The following is a 25,241-nucleotide window of genomic DNA, read 5'->3' on the forward strand; positions in this document are numbered from 1 at the left end:
CTGCACAGGTCTGGACGTGCTCCGCTGTGTGCTAGAGAGCAGCCGAGTGTTGTAGTTGCGCGGCTGCGATTCAGAGCGACCCAGCCAGCCGCTGCACAGATCCGGACGTGCTCCGCTGTGTGCTAGAGAGCAGCCGAGTGTTCTTGTTGCTCGGCTGAGGTTTGGGTCGACTGCACAGGGCTACACAGGTGCGCGCAAGCGAGCCTCGAGCATTTTCGGGTCTCGGTATCCCTCGTAAGCCGTCCGGCCGGCCCTATGTAGAGAGGATACTAATATTGTCAGCGGCGCCCACCCACACCAACCTGCACACACACACACACACACACACACACACACACACACACACACACAAAGGGACCGGCGCCCCACCCGTGCCAAGTCCGCTCTTCCCCGCAGCTCAGCGGACCCGCTCGGCTCCACCGATCGGCCATGGCCGTGCGTTTTACGGCCGCGCAGGTTCTAGAACAGATCTTGTCCAGCGTGGACCAAGAAGACTACTCGGATTGCCAGGAGGAGGAAGAGGAAGAGGTTTCAGAAGACGAAGACGGGGAGGAATACAACCCCGAGCACCGCGAGGTTGACGATGCCTCTTCTCCCTCTTCTGAGGAAGAGCAGCCCGAGGAAGAGCCGCCCGAGGACGAGCACGAGGACGAGCGCGAGGACCGCGACGAGGAAGAGATCTCCTCGGCCCCGGGCCGACGGGAGCCGCCGTTGCAACAGCAAAATCGAGTAGTCCCCCGTGGCCTACGGCCGCCACTGCGGGCCCCTGGCGATCTGCCACGCCGGGCCGGACCAGACTCCGGGCCCCACGGCCTATGCCGTGACACAGGCCCGCGACATCGTGTCCGCCTTCCACCTGTTTGTCACACCGGCGATAGAAAGGATAATTGTGGAAATGACGAACCTGCACGGGGCCAGAAAATACGGCGACGGCTGGCGACCCATGGACGCCACGGACCTGCGCGCCTACCTAGGGCTGCTGATCCTAGCGGGCGTCTACAGGTCCCAGGGCGAGGCCGCGGCAAGCCTGTGGGACGCCGAGAGCGGCAGGACCGTGTTCCGAGCCACCATGTCGCTCAAGGTCTTTCACAGGTACTCGAGGCTGCTGCGATTCAACGACCGCCAGTCGAGACCCGCCAGACTCGCCACGGACAAACTCGCAGCCATACGGGAGGTCTGGGACCTGTGGGAGGCGCGGCTGCCGGCCCTCTACAACCCGGGGCCCGACGTGACGGTGGACGAGCAACTGGTCCCGTTCAGAGGTACTGTGCTTGCGCTTGTTGCGTGCGTGCGCGTGTGCTTACATGTCTATACAGAGCGTGTGTGACACAACGGTTGGCCCTTTTGTCTACCCCGTTGCACACAGTAACCACACTAATGTCTTGTCCCCTTTCCAAAAAGGCCGCTGTCCTTTCCGTCAGTACATCCCCAGCAAGCCGGCCAAATACGGCATCAAGTCGTGGGTGGCCTGCGACGCCAAGTCCAGCTACGCTTGGAAGATGCAAGTGTACACCGGCAAGGCGGCCGGCGGAGGCCCCGAGAAGAACCAGGGGATGCGCGTCGTCCTCGATCTGACAACGGGCCTGAGCGGTCGCAACGTCACCTGCGACAACTTCTTCACCTCCTACGACCTGGGCCAGCGGCTCCTCGAGAGGAACCTCACCATGGTGGGCACGGTGAGAAAGAACAAGGCCGAGCTCCCGCCCGCGCTGCTCGAGTCCAGGGGCAGACAGGTCCTGTCCTCCAGGTTCGCCTTCACGCCCACCGCCACTCTGGTGTCCTACCTGGCAAAGAGAAACAAGAACGTGCTACTCTTGAGCACGCTGCACACAGAGGGCCACATCAGCGATCGCCGCGACAAGAAGCCGGCCCTCATCCTAGACTACAACTGCAACAAGGGCGGCGTGGACAACCTAGACAAGGTGGTGGGCACCTACAGCTGCAGACGGATGACTGCCCGCTAGCCCCTGGTCGTCTTCCACAACATCCTCGACGTGTCCTCCTACAACGCCTTTGTCATATGGCGAGAGATCAAGCCTGAATGGATGCCTGGCAAGCGGAACAAGCGCAGGGTGTTCCTCGGGCAGCTGGGAAAGGCACTCGTGAAGCCGCTGATCCAAAGAAGGCAGCATCTGCCCCACACCGAAGCGGCGTCAGCCCTTGTCAAAGTCCTACAGAGTGCTACGGCGGCGCCTCCTGATCAACAGCGCCAGGGCCCCGCCGCTGGCACGGCCGCTGCCCCGCTCGTTGCCCCGGCCACCACCGGGGCAAGTAAGAGGAAGAGGTGTCAGCTCTGCCCACCCAAGAAGGACTCCAAGACACACACGGTGTGCTGCAGGTGTAAGAAATACATCTGCAAAGGCTGTTCACACGCCTACTGTCACACTTGCGCACATTGGGCCTTTAGCCAGGACGGGACAGGGTGACCCGGAGGACGCGGGGACTAGACACAGTACCAGGACCACGGGAGGGTTAAGTATTACGCGATTAGACTGATTAATCATGTAACCGTAATAACTAGGAAGTCAGGGCACCAAGGAAAAATATTAGGATTACAAAGTTATCATTTCCTAAAATAACTTTTCAGAAATTTTATCTGATCTCTTTGTCTACGAATAAATTAATTATTTACTTTACCTCACGTTATTCTCATTCCAAACTTCGTAAATTGTTGGTTATCTGTACGAACCCAGTCTTCACTATGAGTCATCCATACATCAATTGTCTTAAATCATTTATTTATTACTAACTAAGTAATTCACAGAAATGCATAAACAAACAAACAAACAAGGTAAATGTGGTTACATGAAATGATAGGAGAATGTGCCCTAGTGGGCTGAACCGGCATGGCGGCTTGTTAGACAAAAGGGAAGTGGGGATCGACTGAGAAGTCACTATAGAGTGATAATTATAACAATTGAAATGCTAATCCTTTGCACATGAACGCTCACTCATTCAGGAACAATTGCAATCACGATATATATTTACGCTCAGTGTGTCGTCTTGATCGCTGGTGAAAAGTTCATTTCTTTTGTAGAATTGTCTGTCTCTCTCCCTCTCTCTCTCGGTTGTGGTTAGAGGGGATTGTGTGACATTCGTTATAGAATGGATGTTTCGGCGGTTGTCAATGATACCAAATTCCTAGTTGCAGACTAGAAATTAATATCAAAGACTTGTTCTTATTCTGTCGGTATCGATAGTCTAAGAGTTTAACCACGTGGTGTGGTTAAAAGATTCAGCAATGGTCTACAACCTTTGTCTCCCCTAATGGAGAAAAATATGGTCTGCAACCTTTAGCCATCTCGTAATTGAGGTAAGCTCGGTCTGCTGATCGAAAACCCGAGTGGGGGTTTTATTCGGAATGGCAGAAAAGGGCTGTCCCAGGATGTATGACCCTAACTGGGCTCAGGGGCTGTCCCAGGATGTCTGACCCTAACTGGGCTCAGGGGCGGTCCTCTGATTTAGTTCAAATCCAATCCCCTTTTTGAGTTTTCCTTCATTAAACAGTCCAAAATCATATTACACAATTATACAAACAGTATCATACTCACTCATTAATCTTATACAACAATTAGATGTAAACCTCATATCTGAGGCTATTATATAAACAGCGTTATGGTAATGTGGCCACACCGTCTCCCATGAGCTTCCCCAAGTTGTGACAAACTGACCAGTTCGTAGCTGGATTCTTTACCGATCTTTTATAGTTTCCCCCGGAACATGAAATTTGTTCTTACCTCAAGTTCTGTGAGGTGGAAGGATTTCCTTTGTCCTCTATGAACATTTACTCTCTCTATACTATGTGGCAATGTGGCAGGGTCTTCTCAGGAATTTACGACCTCTGACGACAGCAGCCTAGATGCCCAGCAGCCAGTCATATCTGTTCTACATGATCCATTTCTATCTGAACGCTAGGTAACGTTTCATCCTCCTGAACAGACCCCTTGTATAATGGGTGGGGGTTATTGTCTCATCTATATCTCAAATCAATATTTCTTAGTTTGAATTCCCACAGCACCAACACCTGGGAGGATTTGTCACTGGTTGAGTCCTAAATAGCATCCTATCCTATTCACTACAAAGTACTTTACTTTTGACCAGAGCACTGGTATAAAGTATTAAACAATACAGGCAATATGGTGCTGTTTGGGATGCAGTTACAGGCGTTGTCAGTTTCTATCAGGCTACAGTTCTGTTTGGAGACTGACCCTAGAGAAATTTGAAATAATTGTAATTTGGTGGATGCTTATACTTGTCCTGTTTCACATATGAACAAGTGTGTATCATACATATATGTGTGTTATTGCATTTCTCAACGCGATGCCCTTGGAGAGTGAAGTCATGGCCAGGGTATGGCATTATGAATAAATACACAATGAATAACGAATAATAAAAACAAGTAAAAAATAACATGGCTATATACAGGGAGAACCAGAACCGAGTCGATGTGGAGGGGTACCAGATAATAACATGGCTATATACAGGGAGAACCAGAACCGAGTCGTTGTGGAGGGGTACCAGAACCGAGTCGATGTGTAGGGGTACCAGGTAATAACATGGCTTTATACAGGGAGTACCAGTACCAAGGTGATGTGTAGGGGTACCAGGTAATAACATGGCTATATACAGGGAGTACCAGGTAATAACATGGCTATATACAGACAGTACCAGGTAATACCATGGCTATATGCAGGGAGTACCAGATAATAACATGGCTATATACAGGGGGTACCAGGTAATATCATGGCTATATTCAGGGAGAATCAGGTAATAGCATGGCTATACACAGGGGGTACCAGATAATAACATGGCTATATACAGGGGGTACCAGATAATAACATGGCTATATACAGGGAGAACCAGAACCGAGTCGATGTGGAGGGGTACCAGAACCGAGTCGATGTGTAGGGGTACCAGATAATAACATGGCTATATACAGGGAGTACCAGTACCAAGGTGATGTGTAGGGGTACCAGGTAATAACATGGCTATATACAGGGGGTTCCAGATAATAACATGGCTATATACAGGGAGTACCAGTACCGAGTCGATGTGTAGGGGTACCAGATAATAACATGGCTATATACAGGGAGTACCAGTACCAAGTTGATGTGTAGGGGTACCAGGTAATAACATGGCTATATACAGGGAGTACCAGGTAATAACATGGCTATATACAGGGAGTACCAGGTAATAACATGGCTATATACAGGGAGTACCAGGCAATAACATGGCTATATACAGGGGGTACCAGTACCAAGTTGATGTGTAGGGGTACCAGATAATAACATGGCTATATACAGGGAGTACCAGTACCAAGTTGATGTGTAGGGGTACCGGATAATAACATGGCTATATACAGGGGGTATCAGGTAATAACATGGCTATAAATCAAATCAAATCAAATCAAATTTTATTTGTCACATACACATGGTTAGCAGATGTTAATGCGAGTGTAGCGAAATGCTTGTGCTTCAAGTTCCAACAATGCAGTAATAACGAACAAGTAATCTAACTAACAATTCCAAAAAACTACTGTCTTATACACAGTGTAAGGGGATAAAGAATATGTACATAAGGATATATGAATGAGTGATGGTACAGAGCAGCATAGGCAAGATACAGTAGATGATATCGAGTACAGTATATACATATGAGATGAGTATGTAAACCAAGTGGCATAGTTAAAGTGGCTAGTGATACATGTATTACATAAGGATGCAGTCGATGATATAGAGTACAGTATATACGTATGCATATGAGATGAATAATGTAGGGTAAGTAACATTATATAAGGTAGCATTGTTTAAAGTGGCTAGTGATATATTTACATCATTTCCCATCAATTCCCATTATTAAAGTGGCTGGAGTTGAGTCAGTGTCATTGACAGTGTGTTGGCAGCAGCCACTCAATGTTAGTGGTGGCTGTTTAACAGTCTGATGGCCTTGAGATAGAAGCTGTTTTTCAGTCTCTCGGTCCCAGCTTTGATGCACCTGTACTGACCTCGCCTTCTGGATGACAGCGGGGTGAACAGGCAGTGGCTCGGGTGGTTGATGTCCTTGATGATCTTTATGGCCTTCCTGTAGCATCGGGTGGTGTAGGTGTCCTGGAGGGCAGGTAGTTTGCCCCCGGTGATGCGTTGTGCAGACCTCACTACCCTCTGGAGAGCCTTACGGTTGAGGGCGGTGCAGTTGCCATACCAGGCGGTGAAACAGCCCGCCAGGATGCTCTCGATTGTGCATCTGTAGAAGTTTGTGAGTGCTTTTGGTGACAAGCCGAATTTCCTCAGCCTCCCGAGGTTGAAGAGGCGCTGCTGCGCCTTCTTCACGATGCTGTCTGTGTGAGTGGACCAATTCAGTTTGTCTGTGATGTGTATGCCGAGGAACTTAAAACTTGCTACCCTCTCCACTACTGTTCCATCGATGTGGATGGGGGTGTTCCCTCTGCTGTTTCCTGAAGTCCACAATCATCTCCTTAGTTTTGTTGACGTTGAGTGTGAGGTTATTTTCCTGACACCACACTCCGAGGGCCCTCACCTCCTCCCTGTAGGCCGTCTCGTCGTTGTTGGTAATCAAGCCTACCACTGTTGTGTCGTCCGCAAACTTGATGATTGAGTTGGAGGCGTGCGTGGCCACGGCGTCGTGGGTGAACAGGGAGTACAGGAGAGGGCTCAGAACGCACCCTTGTGGGGCCCCAGTGTTGAGGATCAGCGGGGAGGAGATGTTGTTGCCTACCCTCACCACCTGGGGGCGGCCCGTCAGGAAGTCCAGTACCCAGTTGCACAGGGCGGGGTCGAGATCCAGGGTCTCGAGCTTGATGACGAGCTTGGAGGGTACTATGGTGTTGAATGCCGAGCTGTAGTAGATGAACAGCATTCTCACATAGGTATTCCTCTTGTCCAGATGGGTTAGGGCAGTGTGCAGTGTGGTTGAGATTGCATCGTCTGTGGACCTATTTGGGCGGTAAGCAAATTGGAGTGGGTCTAGGGTGTCAGGTAGGGTGGAGGTGATATGGTCCTTGACTAGTCTCTCAAAGCACTTCAATTAACTCAAATTCCACTGATTTCAAAAGTCGGTCCTCCAGAAAGTGGAGAGCAACACTTATGCAGTTTTACTACACAATACATTTAAAAAGAAAGCCGCATTAGACAGGATTACCAACACATGGTGACCAGCTCAAATAGACAGAAGTGTGCTATATGAAAGACCAATCCAAACTCATCTCTCGGAATGTCCAGCCCACTCATTATCTCAGCCAATCATGGCGAGCACAAAGGTTGCTGCTTTTTCTGTGGCTAGACCAACTAGGCTCGTAATTTAACAATCTTAATATTTACAGAATGCAAACACGTTTGTTATTAAGGCACATGAAAGTTCACATGTTCGAGAAGACATTTCTGATAAGTTTATTTTCAAACGGCTCTCCTGTGAAGTAATGACCAACAACATACGCCTAGTTTCCTGAAATGGGTCACATATGGAAATATAAATGACTTAAATTATGTAATATTTTATGAAATTGCAACAGTTAATGAAATTATTAGATTTGCTTGTAAATCCTCAATCATCTTTATTGCAATAGCTTTTCTACTTTTCTCTAAAGACATTTTTTGTTGGCCTGCATTTCTACATAATACTGTACATACAGCTGTGAAATCTGTCTACTCTACAGTGTTTGTGTTGGACAGTAAAAATGTATCTATTTACTTTTAATAATGAAGATGATTTGTAAAAACTACAATGGCTTTGTGAAACAAAAAAACATAATCACGGATTTATATCATTTCTACCAGTGAATTTCTCAACCGCTTTTCTTCTTTACTTCCAGAGCGTTTTGCCATTATGTTAGATGACCCAGGGAGGAGTTTTCACATGAAGCATTCTGTGCACTTCCTGAAAGGAACAGGAAGTGAATAGGTTTAGAGTGAATGTTTAACGTAATGATAATACAGTGATACTACAGTAAATAACTATTGCAGTCTTAGTGCTAGAGTATACCCACTGGGCGCAGACATCAATTCAACGACTATTCCACGTTGGTTCAACATCATTTCATTGAAATGACGTGGAAACAGCAGCGTTGATTCAACCAGTGTGTGCCCAGTGGGTAGATAGTTATGCTCACAGTGTCGTTTCTAATACAGTCAATGAAAACATTGTCTGAAGCCGGAGTCTTGCAAACAACACAGTTGATGTAGGGCTGCAGAACAGAAGAAAATATATCTTGAGCTACAATTCTTCAGACATCAAAATCTTCTCACCATAGAGTTTCAACATATGCAGTTGTTCAAATGTGCAGGCAGACTCTTTCAACATGTGCCAATATCCAGACACACATTGTACATCCTTGAATATAAATATAATACATGCCATTTAGCAGACACTTTTATTCTGAGAAATTTACAATCAAGAATGCATACATTGTTTTGTATGGGCAGCATCAAACCTACAATCCTAGCGTTGCAAGCTCCACCAACTGAGCCATACAGGACTCAATCCCAAAGTATTTATTACAACCCCGGAGTATACAGGGATTACCTCTTTCAAGAATAATCTGTTTTTGTTACTTACCCTGCTGGATTTAAAACTGCATTCAGGGCCATGTTTGTGTTCACTTGCTACATTGGCCATGGTACAAGTTGTTGACTTCAGGAACATGTTGAATAAGGTGAAGTCTGGTTTGATCTGTAACAGATAGTAGAAAGGCCGTTTGAAAGAGATCGACAAATACAGAGAGAAATGATAGTCTCACTTTAGTTAAACTTGTGTTATATTCCTGTAAATACATGGTTTCTGGAAATAAACATGTTCCAAAATGTTTGGTAATTCTCACCTGTTGGGGGAGAATGGTGTAAAATCATGTAATAAAGCTCCACTCTGGGATTAGAAAAACAACAAACGATGTCCCTGCCACTTGTTTTTGCCACACCCTGATCGGTTTCACTTGCCTTTGTGCTTGTCTCAACCCCCTTCCAGGTGTCGCCCATCTTCCCCGTTATCCCCAGTGTATTTATACATGTGTTCTCTGCTTGTCTGTTGCCAGCATTTATTCCCGTCTTCCTGTTTTCTCAAGTTTCTGTTTCCTATTCTCCCCGCTTCTAACTATTGTGCCTGCCCTGACCCCGAGCCTGCTTGCTGTTCTGTACCTACCTGACTCTGACCCGATTACGAACCTCTGCCTGCCCTGACCCCGAGCATGCTTGCTGTTCTGTACCTACCTGACTCTGACCTGATTACGAACCTCTGCCTGCCCTGACCTGAGCCTGCCTGCTGTCTGTACCTACCTGACTCTGACCCGATTACAAACCTCTGCCTGCCCTGACCTGAGCCTGCCTGCTGTTCTGTACCTGCCTGACTCTGACCCGATTACGAACCTCTGCCTGCCCTGACCCCGAGCCTGCCTGCTGTTCTGTACCTACCTGACTCTGACCCGATTACGAACCTCTGCCTGCCCTGGCCCTGAGCCTGCCTGCTGTTCTGTACCTGCCTGACTCTGACCCGATTACGAACCTCTGCCTGCCCTGACCTGAGCCTGCCTGCTGTTCTGTACCTGCCTGACTCTGACCCGATTACGGACCTCTGCCTGCCCTGATCCCGAGCCTGCCTGCTGTTTTGTACCTTACTGAATCTGCCCTGGATTACGGACCTCTGCCTGCCCTCAACCTGTCTTTTGCCTTCCCCGTGTTTGGGCCTGCCCCCTGTTTGGGCTTGCCCCCTGTTTGGGCCTGCCCCCTGTTTGGGCCTTCCCCGTGTTTGGGCCTTCCCGTGTTTGGGCCTGCCCCCTGTTTGGGCCTTCCCCCTGTTTGGGCCTTCCCCCTGTTTGGGCCTTCCCCGTGTTTGGGCCTGCCCCCTGTTTGGGCCTTCCCGTGTTTGGGCCTGCCCCCTGTTTGGGCCTTCCCCGTGTTTGGGCCTGCCCCTGTTTGGGCCTTCCCCGTGTTTGGGCCTGCCCCCTGTTTGGGCCTGCCCCCTGTTTGGGCCTGCCCCCTGTTTGTGAATCTAGCTGTCTGCACCCAGGTCTTATCCTGAGTTCTGATAGTTTTGGTACACAAGGGATGTTATTTTTGTTTTATTTAACCGTTATTTAACGAGGCAAGTTAGTTAAGAACAAATTCTTATTTACAATGGCGGCCTACCAAAGGCCTCCTGCGGGGACAGGGGCTGGAATTAAAAATACAAATAAATTAAATTAAAATACCATCGAACATCTTTCCCAATGCCAGACTGTGGCTTTAATTATGTATGACTATATTAGCAAAACATTTACTTACCACGGGTTCTACAAGAGTTGACATGTAATTCATGTGTTCTCCCCTCGTCTTGTATTGCTCGTTGGCATGTATGATAGCCATGTCCACGTATTTCTTCTCCTCCTTGCTCAGTGTGTTGTACTGGTGTTGACCTGTTGTGGTGATTATCAGGATCACTACAGTGAGCAGCAGAACAGTTAGAAAATGCTCCATCTTCCTCTTGTTGCTCTCACACAGTAGGACTGAATGGGACTCTACTCTGGGACATACAGTATACCTTAGTTTGTTCCCAAACAACACTCCGTTTAAAGTGGTCATAAACAGTCAAAAGTAGGGGCCTATATAGGGAATAGGGAGATATTTGAGACACTGACCTGGTCTCTCCAGATGTGTAACATATTAAACCAGAGATTTCATCAGTCATCATTACATATTAAAAAGGGGGGAAATGTCAAGGGCAACATGTTTGTTTATTTTGACAGGTAGCCTATTTTGTATGTGTTGTGATTGTTTAAGACAAATTCCACTTGATAAGGGACGACCAAAGGTAGAACCCTGTGTGATAAGGTGAAAATGGGATCGGTGGCGGCTAGCGAACAGGGAGAGGAGTTACCTTCGGTAGAAGTCGTGACACCCTGCAGGAGGTCAATAATGATGTATGTAGATCAAAGATGCCACAGCACCCCTTGGTAAATTGAAATTAAATCAATTGAAATTAAATTATATAGTTACTCCTGTTTGTACATAAATAAAGAAAATCATTCAATATACTACACGAGAGGATCATTTATCCACAGAGCACCAATAGTTCTCTCTCTCTCTCTCTCACTCACTCTCTCTCTCTCTCTCTCTCTCTCTCCCTCACTCACTCACTCTCTCTCTCGCTCTCTCTCTCTCTCTCTCTCTCTCTCTCTCTCTCTCTCTTTCTCTCTCTCGCTCTCTCTCTCTCTCTCTCTCTCTCTCTCTCTCTCTCTTTCTCTCTCGCTCTCTCTCTCTCTCTCTCTCTCTCTTCAATATTTCACAAAGGAAATAAGGCTTTTATGCATCTTTTCAATTCTTCAAATATATTCTGGAGTTGCTTTCAAGAGCTATAGGCTGTATGCATGAATCTTTTCAGCCAGCACTTAAGAATGTGATAAAGCAGGCAGGCAATTTATGGCTTCATTAAATATAATCATTTGTAAAGAGTAGGGTAAATGATATGTCACGTAGGTTTGTGTATGGTGCAACTGGGGTGTATTCAGTGATGTGAAACGTTCAAAACATTACAGATAGAAATAGAATAGATAGAATAGGAAATCATGTCAGATCTATCTGACAGTCACATCTGTTCTACCTTATCCATTTCTATCTGAACGCTCATTAACATTTCATCTTCCTGAAAAGGCCCCTTGTATAACGGCTGGGGAATATCTTTACTCAAGATTTCTTAGTTTGAATTTAAGTGAGATTCAGCATCTATATATTTCCATCAAATGATCGCTGTTATGTTTAGCTTAGAGTCCTGCTATGTACTGTAGGTGGAAGGCTGCTGGGTCGGTGTCCTACTGCGATTGCTCTCGTTGCTTAGGGATTAATGCTACAGCAGCTATATACACAGGTTCTAGACATAGTAATCATTGTTAGACTCTGTTCATCATAATTGCCTCTCGATTCCCCTTGTTCCCTCCATAGAGTCAGTAGAGAGAGGAAAGGTTTTTAGTTGTTTGAGGTTTTCTACACTGATGGATACTTTGCTACCGTCTTTTTTGGCTTTTAGTGAGCAGGGATCTCACGAAAGTAACCAATCACTCAACAATATGTAAAAAAACAAAGCATGCAGTAAATCCCTGTATCTAGTACAATAACACTTATTATATTGGATTATAGAGCTATGTGCACTACTCCCTAGTCTAGAACGCAAGACAGGCTGGTGTTTTCCGGTCAAGACAGGCCGTCGTTGGCCAGTCGATACAGGCTGTCGTTGGCCAGTCGATACAGGCTGTCATTGGCCAGTCTATACAGGCTGTCATTGGCCAGTCGATACAGGCTGTCGTTGGCCAGTCGATACAGGCCATCGTTTGCTGGTCAAGACAGGCTGTCGTTTGCTGGTCAAGACAGGCTGTCGTTGGCCAGTCGATTACAGGCTGTCATTTGCTGGTCAAGACAGGCTGTCGTTGGCCAGTCGATACAGGCCGTCGTTTGCTGGTCAAGACAGGCTGTCGTTGGCCAGTCGATACAGGCCATCGTTGGCCAGTCGATACAGGCTGTCGTTTGCTGGTCAAGACAGGCTGTCGTTTGCCGGTCAAGACAGGCTGCCATTGGCCAGTCGATACAGGCTGTCGTTGGCCAGTCGATACAGGCTGTTGTTTGCTGGTCAAGACAGGCTGTCGTTGGCCAGTCAATACAGGCCATCGTTGGCCAGTCGATACAGGCTGTCGTTTGCGGGTCAAGACAGGCTGTCATTTGCCGGTCAAGACAGGCTGTCGTTGGCCAGTCAAGACAGGCCGTCGTTTGCCAGTCGATACAGGCTGTCGTTGGCCAGTCGATACAGGCCGTCGTTTGCCAGTCAATGGCATCCTATCCTATTCCCTATAAAGTAGAGAGAGAGAGAGAGAGAGAGAGAGAGAGAGAGAGGGAGAGAGAGGAGGGGGGCAGAGAGAGAGAGAGAGAGAGAGAGGACCACTGGTATGGATCTTAGTATCCTTACCTATTAACAGCAGTGTTTGATTTTTGTGAGGTTCCCACAGTATTTATTTGTAATGGCTCAGTAACATTTCCATTCAATTATTAATTATATACTTTCAGGGATCAAGTCGAGTGCTCACAGTCTGTTGAAAGAGCATTCATGACCAAATGCTATATTAGCATGTTGAACCAAGGTGGCTAAAGCATTGCTTTAGAATTATCACCACCGGTGAAAGACACACACACACACACACACAAACACACACACGCGCACAAACACACACGCCTCACCAGTTACATACAAATAACATTTTATTTGCCACATGCTTCGTAAACAAGTGTAGAATAATAGTGAAATGCTTACATTTACAACAATGCAGAGTTAAGGATTAACATATATATTTTAAATAATAGAAATAGTAACATTAGGAATAAATACACAGTGAATAACGAATAATAAAAATGTAACAAAAATGTACATGGATAAATACAGAGAGTACCAGTACCAAGTTGATGTGTAGGGGTACCAGGTAATGCCATGGCTATATACAGGGAGAACCAGTACCGAATCGATGTGCAGGGATATGAGGTAATAACATGGCTATATACAGGGAGAACCAGTACCGAATCGATGTGCAGGGGTATGAGGTAATTGAGGTAGCTATGTACTGTATATACAGTGTCTTCAGAAAGTTGTCATACACCTTGAATTATTCCACATTTTGTTGTGTTACAGCCTGAATTCAAAACAGATTAAATCAACAACAAAAAATGTATCACCCATCTACACACAATACCCCATGATGCAAAATGAATTAAATACATGTTTTGTATCATCCATTTACAAAGAAAACTCCATAAGGACAAAGTGAAAACATGTTTTTTGACATTTTTGCAAATCTATTGAAAATGATATACAGAAATATTGAATTGACATAAGTATTCTGACCTCTGAGTCAATACTTTGTAGAAGTACTATTGGCAGCGATTACAGCTGTTTATGGGAAGTCTCTAAGAGCTTTCCACACCTGGATTGTGCAACATTTGCCCATTATTCTTTTCAAAATTCTTCAACATCTGTCAAATTTGTTGTTGATCATTAATAGACAGACATTTTCAGGTTTTGCCATAGATTTTCAAGTAGATTTAAGTCAAAACTGTAAATTGGTCACTCAGGAACATTCTGTCATGCAGAGCGGAACAGGTGAACCCAAGAGCAGACTCAGACGAGGAGACTGGGATGAGGTAACCAAGGTATTTATTTTAAAACGGAGGGAAGATTGAGTGCAGGCCAGGGGAAGCTCGGGTGGGTTGCTGGAAACCAGGTGCGGAGGCTGAGACTGGAGCGAGAGGTGTGGGGACAGGGTAAGCAGGTCCAGAGGGGAATCCAAGGGAGCGTAGAGTGGGGAATCCAGGACAGCGTAGCGAGACTGACAAGAAGTCGGACTGGAGACAGGGACCAGAGTCAGAGCGGGCAGAACTGTAGCGGAGAGGAAAACAGTGTCAGGCAAGGGAAAACAGGCACAACAGGAACAAACGGCTACAGCATGGACTGACTGGGCAGAGATTACGATCTGGCAGTGTGGAAGTGATAGGACTGAGTATTTGTAGAGGTCTTGATTATGGAAAAGGTTGCAGCTGGTGGGGATCTGCTCTGACTCCAGCACACCTGTCTCCATCCACACAATCACACACACCCACACACACACACAGAGGGGAGAGGGCATGGGGGAGTGGCGGCAGGTCAAGTAGACACCAGATGAGCACTAGAGGGCGTGGCAGGAGCAGATATGACACATTCACTGCCTTCTTGGTGAGCAACTCCAGTGTAGATTCAACCTTGTGTTTTAGGTTATTGTCCTACTGAAAGGTCAATTTATCTCCCAGTGTCTGGTGGAAAGTAAACTGAACCAGGTATTCATTTAGGATTTTGCCTGTGCTCAGCTCCATTCTGTTTGTTTCTTATCCTGAAAAATACCCCAGTCCTTAATGATTTCAAGCATACCCAAAACATGACGCAGCCACCACTATGCTTGAAAATATGGAAAGTGTTACTCAGCAATGGATTTTATTGAAACATTATTGGATTTATTGGATTTTCCAGGAACATTACACGTTGTATTCAGGTTAATTACTTTGCCATTTTTTGGCAGTATTACTTTATTTCCTTGTTTTTTGAATATTTTTTTTTCTGTACTGGCTACCTTCTTTTCACTCTGTCAATTAGGCTAGTATTGTGGAGTAATTACAATGTTTTTGATCCATCTTCAGTTCTCCTATCACAGCCATTAAACTCTGTAACAGGTATGAAGGTAAAACCCAGATGCAAACAACGTCGAATAAACAATGGTTTAATAATCCAACAGGGGCAGGCAATGGACAGATCAAGGCAGGCAGGGGTAAGTAAACCAGAGGTTGGGCGATGGTACCAGACGGCAGGCAGGCTCAGGGTCAGGGTAGGTTGAGTGGTCAGGCAGGCAGGCAGGCTCAGGGTCAGGGTAGGTTGAGTGGTCAGGCAGGCGGGCTCAGAGTCAGGACAGGCAAGGGTCAAAACCAGGAGGGTGAGAAAAAGAGAGACTGGGAAAAGCAGGAGCTGAGGCAAAACGCTGGTTGACTTGACAAACAAGACGAACTGGCAACAGACAAACAGAGAACACAGGTATAAGTACCCAGGGGAGGATGTGCGAAACCTGGAGGGGGTTGGAGACACGCACAAGGACAGGTGAAACAGATCAGGGTGTGACACTCTGTAACTGTTTTCAAGTCATCAATGACCTCATGGTGAAATCCCTTAGCGGTTTCCTTCCTCTCTGAGTCTTTGTAGTGACTGGGTGTATTAATACACCATCCAAAGTGTAATTAATAAATTCACCATTCTCAAAAGGACTTTCAATGTATGCTTATTTCTTATTTTAACCCATCTTCCAATATGTGCCCTTCTTTGTGAGGTATGGAAAAACCTCTGTCTTTGTGGTTGAATCTGTGTTTGAAATTCACTACTCAACCGAGGGACCTTACAGATAATTGGATGTGTGGGGTACAGAGATGAGATAGTAGTTTAAAAATAAATAATGTTAAACACCATTATTGCACACAGAGTCAGTCCATGCAACTTATTATGTGACTTGTTAAGCCCATTATGATATATTCACATGATCCTACAGCATTCTATAGCAGCCATGTTGGAGCCCCATTAACATGTACTACAACATTCTATAGCAGCCATGTTGGAGCCTCATTAACATGACACTACAACATTCTATAGCAGCCATGTTGGCACCTCATTAACATGACACTACAACATTCTATAGCAGCCATGTTGGAGCTCATTAACATGACACTACAACATTCTATAGCAGCCATGTTGGAGCCTCCATTAACATGACACTACAACATTCTATAGTAGCCATTTTGGAGCTCATTAACATGACACTACAACATTCTATAGCAGCCATGTTGGAGCTCATTAACATGACCCTACAACATTCTATAGCAGCCATGTTGGAGCTCATTAACATGACACTACAACATTCTATAGCAGCCATGTTGGAGCCTCCATAAACATGACACTACAACATTCTATAGCAGCCATGTTGGAGCCTCAGTAACATGACACTACAACATTCTATAGCAGACATGTTGGAGCCTCAGTAACATGACACTACAACATTCTATAGCAGCCATGTTGGAGCTCATTAACATGACCCTACAACATTCTATAGCAGCCATGTTGGAGCTCATTAACATGACCCTACAACATTCTATAGCAGCCATGTTGGAGCTCATTAACATGACCCTACAACATTCTATAGCAGCCATGTTGGAGCCCCATTAACATGACACTACAACATTCTATAGCAGCCATGTTGGAGCTCATTAACATGACCCTACAACATTCTATAGCAGCCATGTTGGAGCTCATTAACATGACCCTACAACATTCTATAGCAGCCATGTTGGAGCTCATTAACAGGACACTACAACATTCTATAGCAGCCATGTTGGAGCTCATTAACATGACCCTACAACATTCTATAGCAGCCATGTTGGAGCTCATTAACATGACACTACAACATTCTATAGCAGCCATGTTGGAGCCCCATTAACATGACACTACAACATTCTATAGCAGCCATGTTGGAGCCTCCATAAACATGACACTACAACATTCTATAGCAGCCATGTTGGAGCCCCATTAACATGACACTACAACATTCTATAGCAGCCATGTTGGAGCCTCCATAAACATGACACTACAACATTCTATAGCAGCCATGTTGGAGCTCATTAACATGACACTACAACATTCTATAGCAGCCATGTTGGAGCCTCCATAAACATGACACTACAACATTCTATAGCAGCCATGTTGGAGCCTCAGTAACATGACACTACAACATTCTATAGCAGACATGTTGGAGCCTCAGTAACATGACACTACAACATTCTATAGCAGCCATGTTGGAGCTCATTAACATGACCCTACAACATTCTATAGCAGCCATGTTGGAGCTCATTAACATGACCCTACAACATTCTATAGCAGCCATGTTGGAGCTCATTAACATGACCCTACAACATTCTATAGCAGCCATGTTGGAGCTCATTAACATGACACTACAACATTCTATAGCAGCCATGTTGGAGCTCATTAACATGACCCTACAACATTCTATAGCAGCCATGTTGGAGCTCATTAACATGACCCTACAACATTCTATAGCAGCCATGTTGGAGCTCATTAACAGGACACTACAACATTCTATAGCAGCCATGTTGGAGCTCATTAACATGACCCTACAACATTCTATAGCAGCCATGTTGGAGCTCATTAACATGACACTACAACATTCTATAGCAGCCATGTTGGAGCCCCATTAACATGACACTACAACATTCTATAGCAGCCATGTTGGAGCCTCCATAAACATGACACTACAACATTCTATAGCAGCCATGTTGGAGCCCCATTAACATGACACTACAACATTCTATAGCAGCCATGTTGGAGCCTCCATAAACATGACACTACAACATTCTATAGCAGCCATGTTGGAGCCCCATTAACATGACACTACAACATTCTATAGCAGCCATGTTGGAGCCTCCATAAACATGACACTACAACATTCTATAGCAGCCATGTTGGAGCCCCATTAACATGACACTACAACATTCTATAACAGCCATGTTGGAGCCCCATTAACATGACACTACAACATTCTATAGCAGCCATGTTGGAGCCCCATTAACATGACACTACAACATTCTATAGCAGCCATGTTGGAGCTCATTAACATGACACTACAACATTCTATAGCAGCCATGTTGGAGCCCCATTAACATGACACTACAACATTCTATAGCAGCCATGTTGGAGCCTCCATAAACATGACACTACAACATTCTATAGCAGCCATGTTGGAGCCCCATTAATGTTGTGTGATGATTGACCTTGATAACTGGTCCAGGGTCAAGCCTGGAGGTTATAACCCCCTGTGGCAGAACAGACCCATTAAAACACAATGTCTTTGTACCAAATCGCACCCTATTCCCTATATAGTGCCTTACTTTTGACTCTGGCCCAAAGGGATTAGTGACATTTCACCGTATGTTTTAGTGGGTATGTTCAGCCGAAGGGGATTATAACCTGGGACATACTGTAGACACTCACTATAAATCAGAATAAAACCTAATGTATTGAAATTATTCAGCTTTAATTCTGTTTTAACGCCAGATAAATGTTAGAAATTACATTACTGATTGAGTTTTGGATGTCGAAATTACGGTAGTTCTGTACAGTGTGTATGTGCTATGAATGCGTCTATGAATCCACGTGAAATGTAGTTGATTTACAAATACTACGGATGCCTCTGTACTCTTTTTTCTTTATTTTACTAGGCAAGTCAGTTAAGAACAAATTCTTATTTTCAATGACGGCCTAGGAACAGTGGGTTTAACTGCCTGTTCAGGGGCAGAACGACAGATTTGTACCTTGTCAGCTCGGGGATTTGAACTTGCAACCTTCCGGTTACTAGTCTAACGCTAGTAACCTGCCGCCCCTGGAAGCTATTATCGAACTGAGTTGTCTCTACTCTTTCCTCTATAGCATGACTATAATTTGTGGCCAAAGTGCCCTCAGAGTAAGACTGCTGCACACAGGCTTTGAAGTACAACTAACTGGCCCTCCTTTTACACAACAAAACAAGCCTTTGAGAAACAGGAAGAAGTGTCTATCTCTCTTTAGCTTTCACCCTCGCTTCTCTTTCTTTGTTTGCCCCAGAGCATCTTAAGTATGAAAATGGATGTTGATCTTGGATTCCCGCAGTTAAGTCTCTAAAGCCAAGGGTATTGCTGGGAACGACTGAATGCGTTTAGATGTCCATCAGCGTGGTGAGGTTCAAGCCTAGTTGGTGATATGTGTCTTCTTTAACAACCATGTTTGTGCTACAATGGACCAGCGTTGCTGTTTGCCTGCCTCTTACTGTCTTCACACAGCAAGACATGAAATCAACCAGCCCATTTCTTCTCTTTATTGCACTCATTTTCTCTCTGGGTGAATGTGGGCAAACACAACAAGGCAACTCGGCCCACATGTGTCTCTGTCTCTAGATATGGAGACGGAGAACAAGCTTTTTTCAAGCAGAGACACATCAATCAAGTTGAAATAGTTGTTTTTTTATTGAAAATCTTGATTGTTATTTTCACAGTGATCAAAAGTCTGTCATAATGCATTGTCGTGATCCTCAAAACTTATGACATAGTAGAAAAGGTAGTTTGCTTTATAAGTTGTTTGCCTTTGAGAGTATCCCATTCCCCCTCTCTAGGACTACTCCACAGAATCATCCAGACGGATAGGTTATTTCCCAATTTGGTCTCCAGAAAGGTATTAGAGAAATCATTCAGCTAGTTCCTTATCAAGGGCTACATTCTGTGCTGTAAATTCTCGGCTGATCTAATCTACTCTGTGGTCATGAATTCTGATGAACAGGGAGACACTAAGAACACACCTACTGTCAAAGCAAGTTCATATGTGACGGACCATCTCGATTCGGTCTAATGTAGAAATAGTTGAAATTGTGTTTTTACAGGACTCAATCCCAAAGTATTTATTACAACCCCGGAGTATACAGGGATTACCTCTTCAAGAATAATCTGCTTTTGTTACTTACCCTGCTGCTGGATTTAAAACTGCATTCAGGAGGAGTGCAATATACTACACGAGAGGATCATTTATCCACAGAGCACCAATAGTTCTCTCTCTCTCTCTCTCTCACTCACTCTCTCTCTCTCTCTCTCTCTCTCTCTCTCTCTCCCCTCACTCACTCACTCTCTCTCTCGCTCTCTCTCTCTCTCTCTCTCTCTCTCTCTCTCTCTCTTTCTCTCTCGCTCTCTCTCTCTCTCTCTCTCTCTCTCTCTCTCTCTCTTTCTCTCTCGCTCTCTCTCTCTCTCTCTCTCTCTCTTCAATATTTCACAAAGGAAATAAGGCTTTTATGCATCTTTTCAATTCTTCAAATATATTCTGGAGTTGCTTTCAAGAGCTATAGGCTGTATGCATGAATCTTTTCAGCCAGCACTTAAGAATGTGATAAAGCAGGCAGGCAATTTATGGCTTCATTAAATATAATCATTTGTAAAGAGTAGGGTAAATGATATGTCACGTAGGTTTGTGTATGGTGCAACTGGGGTGTATTCAGTGATGTGAAACGTTCAAAACATTACAGATAGAAATAGAATAGATAGAATAGGAAATCATGTCAGATCTATCTGACAGTCACATCTGTTCTACCTTATCCATTTCTATCTGAACGCTCATTAACATTTCATCTTCCTGAAAAGGCCCCTTGTATAACGGCTGGGGAATATCTTTACTCAAGATTTCTTAGTTTGAATTTAAGTGAGATTCAGCATCTATATATTTCCATCAAATGATCGCTGTTATGTTTAGCTTAGAGTCCTGCTATGTACTGTAGGTGGAAGGCTGCTGGGTCGGTGTCCTACTGCGATTGCTCTCGTTGCTTAGGGATTAATGCTACAGCAGCTATATACACAGGTTCTAGACATAGTAATCATTGTTAGACTCTGTTCATCATAATTGCCTCTCGATTCCCCTTGTTCCCTCCATAGAGTCAGTAGAGAGAGGAAAGGTTTTTAGTTGTTTGAGGTTTTCTACACTGATGGATACTTTGCTACCGTCTTTTTTGGCTTTTAGTGAGCAGGGATCTCACGAAAGTAACCAATCACTCAACAATATGTAAAAAAACAAAGCATGCAGTAAATCCCTGTATCTAGTACAATAACACTTATTATATTGGATTATAGAGCTATGTGCACTACTCCCTAGTCTAGAACGCAAGACAGGCTGGTGTTTTCCGGTCAAGACAGGCCGTCGTTGGCCAGTCGATACAGGCTGTCGTTGGCCAGTCGATACAGGCTGTCATTGGCCAGTCTATACAGGCTGTCATTGGCCAGTCGATACAGGCTGTCGTTGGCCAGTCGATACAGGCCATCGTTTGCTGGTCAAGACAGGCTGTCGTTTGCTGGTCAAGACAGGCTGTCGTTGGCCAGTCGATTACAGGCTGTCATTTGCTGGTCAAGACAGGCTGTCGTTGGCCAGTCGATACAGGCCGTCGTTTGCTGGTCAAGACAGGCTGTCGTTGGCCAGTCGATACAGGCCATCGTTGGCCAGTCGATACAGGCTGTCGTTTGCTGGTCAAGACAGGCTGTCGTTTGCCGGTCAAGACAGGCTGCCATTGGCCAGTCGATACAGGCTGTCGTTGGCCAGTCGATACAGGCTGTTGTTTGCTGGTCAAGACAGGCTGTCGTTGGCCAGTCAATACAGGCCGTCGTTTGCTGGTCAAGACAGGCTGTCGTTGGCCAGTCAATACAGGCCATCGTTGGCCAGTCGATACAGGCTGTCGTTTGCTGGTCAAGACAGGCTGTCATTTGCCGGTCAAGACAGGCTGTCGTTGGCCAGTCAAGACAGGCCGTCGTTTGCCAGTCGATACAGGCTGTCGTTGGCCAGTCGATACAGGCCGTCGTTTGCCAGTCAATGGCATCCTATCCTATTCCCTATAAAGTAGAGAGAGAGAGAGAGAGAGAGAGAGAGAGAGAGGGAGAGAGAGAGAGGGGGGGGCAGAGAGAGAGAGAGAGAGAGAGACCACTGGTATGGATCTTAGTATCCTTACCTATTAACAGCAGTGTTTGATTTTTACATGTAATTTTTGTGAGGTTCCCACAGTATTTATTTGTAATGGCTCAGTAACATTTCCATTCAATTATTAATTATATACTTTCAGGGATCAAGTCGAGTGCTCACAGTCTGTTGAAAGAGCATTCATGACCAAATGCTATATTAGCATGTTGAACCAAGGTGGCTAAAGCATTGCTTTAGAATTATCACCACCGGTGAAAGACACACACACACACACACACAAACACACACACGCGCACAAACACACACGCCTCACCAGTTACATACAAATAACATTTTATTTGCCACATGCTTCGTAAACAAGTGTAGAATAATAGTGAAATGCTTACATTTACAACAATGCAGAGTTAAGGATTAACATATATATTTTAAATAATAGAAATAGTAACATTAGGAATAAATACACAGTGAATAACGAATAATAAAAATGTAACAAAAATGTACATGGATAAATACAGAGAGTACCAGTACCAAGTTGATGTGTAGGGGTACCAGGTAATGCCATGGCTATATACAGGGAGAACCAGTACCGAATCGATGTGCAGGGATATGAGGTAATAACATGGCTATATACAGGGAGAACCAGTACCGAATCGATGTGCAGGGGTATGAGGTAATTGAGGTAGCTATGTACTGTATATACAGTGTCTTCAGAAAGTTGTCATACACCTTGAATTATTCCACATTTTGTTGTGTTACAGCCTGAATTCAAAACAGATTAAATCAACAACAAAAAATGTATCACCCATCTACACACAATACCCCATGATGCAAAATGAATTAAATACATGTTTTGTATCATCCATTTACAAAGAAAACTCCATAAGGACAAAGTGAAAACATGTTTTTTGACATTTTTGCAAATCTATTGAAAATGATATACAGAAATATTGAATTGACATAAGTATTCTGACCTCTGAGTCAATACTTTGTAGAAGTACTATTGGCAGCGATTACAGCTGTTTATGGGAAGTCTCTAAGAGCTTTCCACACCTGGATTGTGCAACATTTGCCCATTATTCTTTTCAAAATTCTTCAACATCTGTCAAATTTGTTGTTGATCATTAATAGACAGACATTTTCAGGTTTTGCCATAGATTTTCAAGTAGATTTAAGTCAAAACTGTAAATTGGTCACTCAGGAACATTCTGTCATGCAGAGCGGAACAGGTGAACCCAAGAGCAGACTCAGACGAGGAGACTGGGATGAGGTAACCAAGGTATTTATTTTAAAACGGAGGGAAGATTGAGTGCAGGCCAGGGGAAGCTCGGGTGGGTTGCTGGAAACCAGGTGCGGAGGCTGAGACTGGAGCGAGAGGTGTGGGGACAGGGTAAGCAGGTCCAGAGGGGAATCCAAGGGAGCGTAGAGTGGGGAATCCAGGACAGCGTAGCGAGACTGACAAGAAGTCGGACTGGAGACAGGGACCAGAGTCAGAGCGGGCAGAACTGTAGCGGAGAGGAAAACAGTGTCAGGCAAGGGAAAACAGGCACAACAGGAACAAACGGCTACAGCATGGACTGACTGGGCAGAGATTACGATCTGGCAGTGTGGAAGTGATAGGACTGAGTATTTGTAGAGGTCTTGATTATGGAAAAGGTTGCAGCTGGTGGGGATCTGCTCTGACTCCAGCACACCTGTCTCCATCCACACAATCACACACACCCACACACACACACACAGAGGGAGAGGGCATGGGGGAGTGGCGGCAGGTCAAGTAGACACCAGATGAGCACTAGAGGGCGTGGCAGGAGCAGATATGACACATTCACTGCCTTCTTGGTGAGCAACTCCAGTGTAGATTCAACCTTGTGTTTTAGGTTATTGTCCTACTGAAAGGTCAATTTATCTCCCAGTGTCTGGTGGAAAGTAAACTGAACCAGGTATTCATTTAGGATTTTGCCTGTGCTCAGCTCCATTCTGTTTGTTTCTTATCCTGAAAAATACCCCAGTCCTTAATGATTTCAAGCATACCCAAAACATGACGCAGCCACCACTATGCTTGAAAATATGGAAAGTGTTACTCAGCAATGGATTTTATTGAAACATTATTGGATTTATTGGATTTTCCAGGAACATTACACGTTGTATTCAGGTTAATTACTTTGCCATTTTTTGGCAGTATTACTTTATTTCCTTGTTTTTTGAATATTTTTTTCTGTACTGGCTACCTTCTTTTCACTCTGTCAATTAGGCTAGTATTGTGGAGTAATTACAATGTTTTTGATCCATCTTCAGTTCTCCTATCACAGCCATTAAACTCTGTAACAGGTATGAAGGTAAAACCCAGATGCAAACAACGTCGAATAAACAATGGTTTAATAATCCAACAGGGGCAGGCAATGGACAGATCAAGGCAGGCAGGGGTAAGTAAACCAGAGGTTGGGCGATGGTACCAGACGGCAGGCAGGCTCAGGGTCAGGGTAGGTTGAGTGGTCAGGCAGGCAGGCAGGCTCAGGGTCAGGGTAGGTTGAGTGGTCAGGCAGGCGGGCTCAGAGTCAGGACAGGCAAGGGTCAAAACCAGGAGGGTGAGAAAAAGAGAGACTGGGAAAAGCAGGAGCTGAGGCAAAAACGCTGGTTGACTTGACAAACAAGACGAACTGGCAACAGACAAACAGAGAACACAGGTATAAGTACCCAGGGGAGGATGTGCGAAACCTGGAGGGGGTTGGAGACACGCACAAGGACAGGTGAAACAGATCAGGGTGTGACACTCTGTAACTGTTTTCAAGTCATCAATGACCTCATGGTGAAATCCCTTAGCGGTTTCCTTCCTCTCTGAGTCTTTGTAGTGACTGGGTGTATTAATACACCATCCAAAGTGTAATTAATAAATTCACCATTCTCAAAAGGACTTTCAATGTATGCTTATTTCTTATTTTAACCCATCTTCCAATATGTGCCCTTCTTTGTGAGGTATGGAAAAACCTCTGTCTTTGTGGTTGAATCTGTGTTTGAAATTCACTACTCAACCGAGGGACCTTACAGATAATTGGATGTGTGGGGTACAGAGATGAGATAGTAGTTTAAAAATAAATAATGTTAAACACCATTATTGCACACAGAGTCAGTCCATGCAACTTATTATGTGACTTGTTAAGCCCATTATGATATAT

General features: G+C 45.0%; 1 pseudogene; it reads left to right on the forward strand.

Annotated features, from left to right (window-relative positions):
* The first annotated feature begins 429 nt into the window (after positions 1–429).
* Positions 430–2,464, forward strand: LOC121847894 (annotated as a pseudogene).
* The last annotated feature ends 22,777 nt before the right edge of the window (positions 2,465–25,241 follow it).

Source organism: Oncorhynchus tshawytscha, linkage group LG12, assembly GCF_018296145.1.
Source record: "Oncorhynchus tshawytscha isolate Ot180627B linkage group LG12, Otsh_v2.0, whole genome shotgun sequence".
Taxonomy (NCBI): domain Eukaryota; kingdom Metazoa; phylum Chordata; class Actinopteri; order Salmoniformes; family Salmonidae; genus Oncorhynchus; species Oncorhynchus tshawytscha.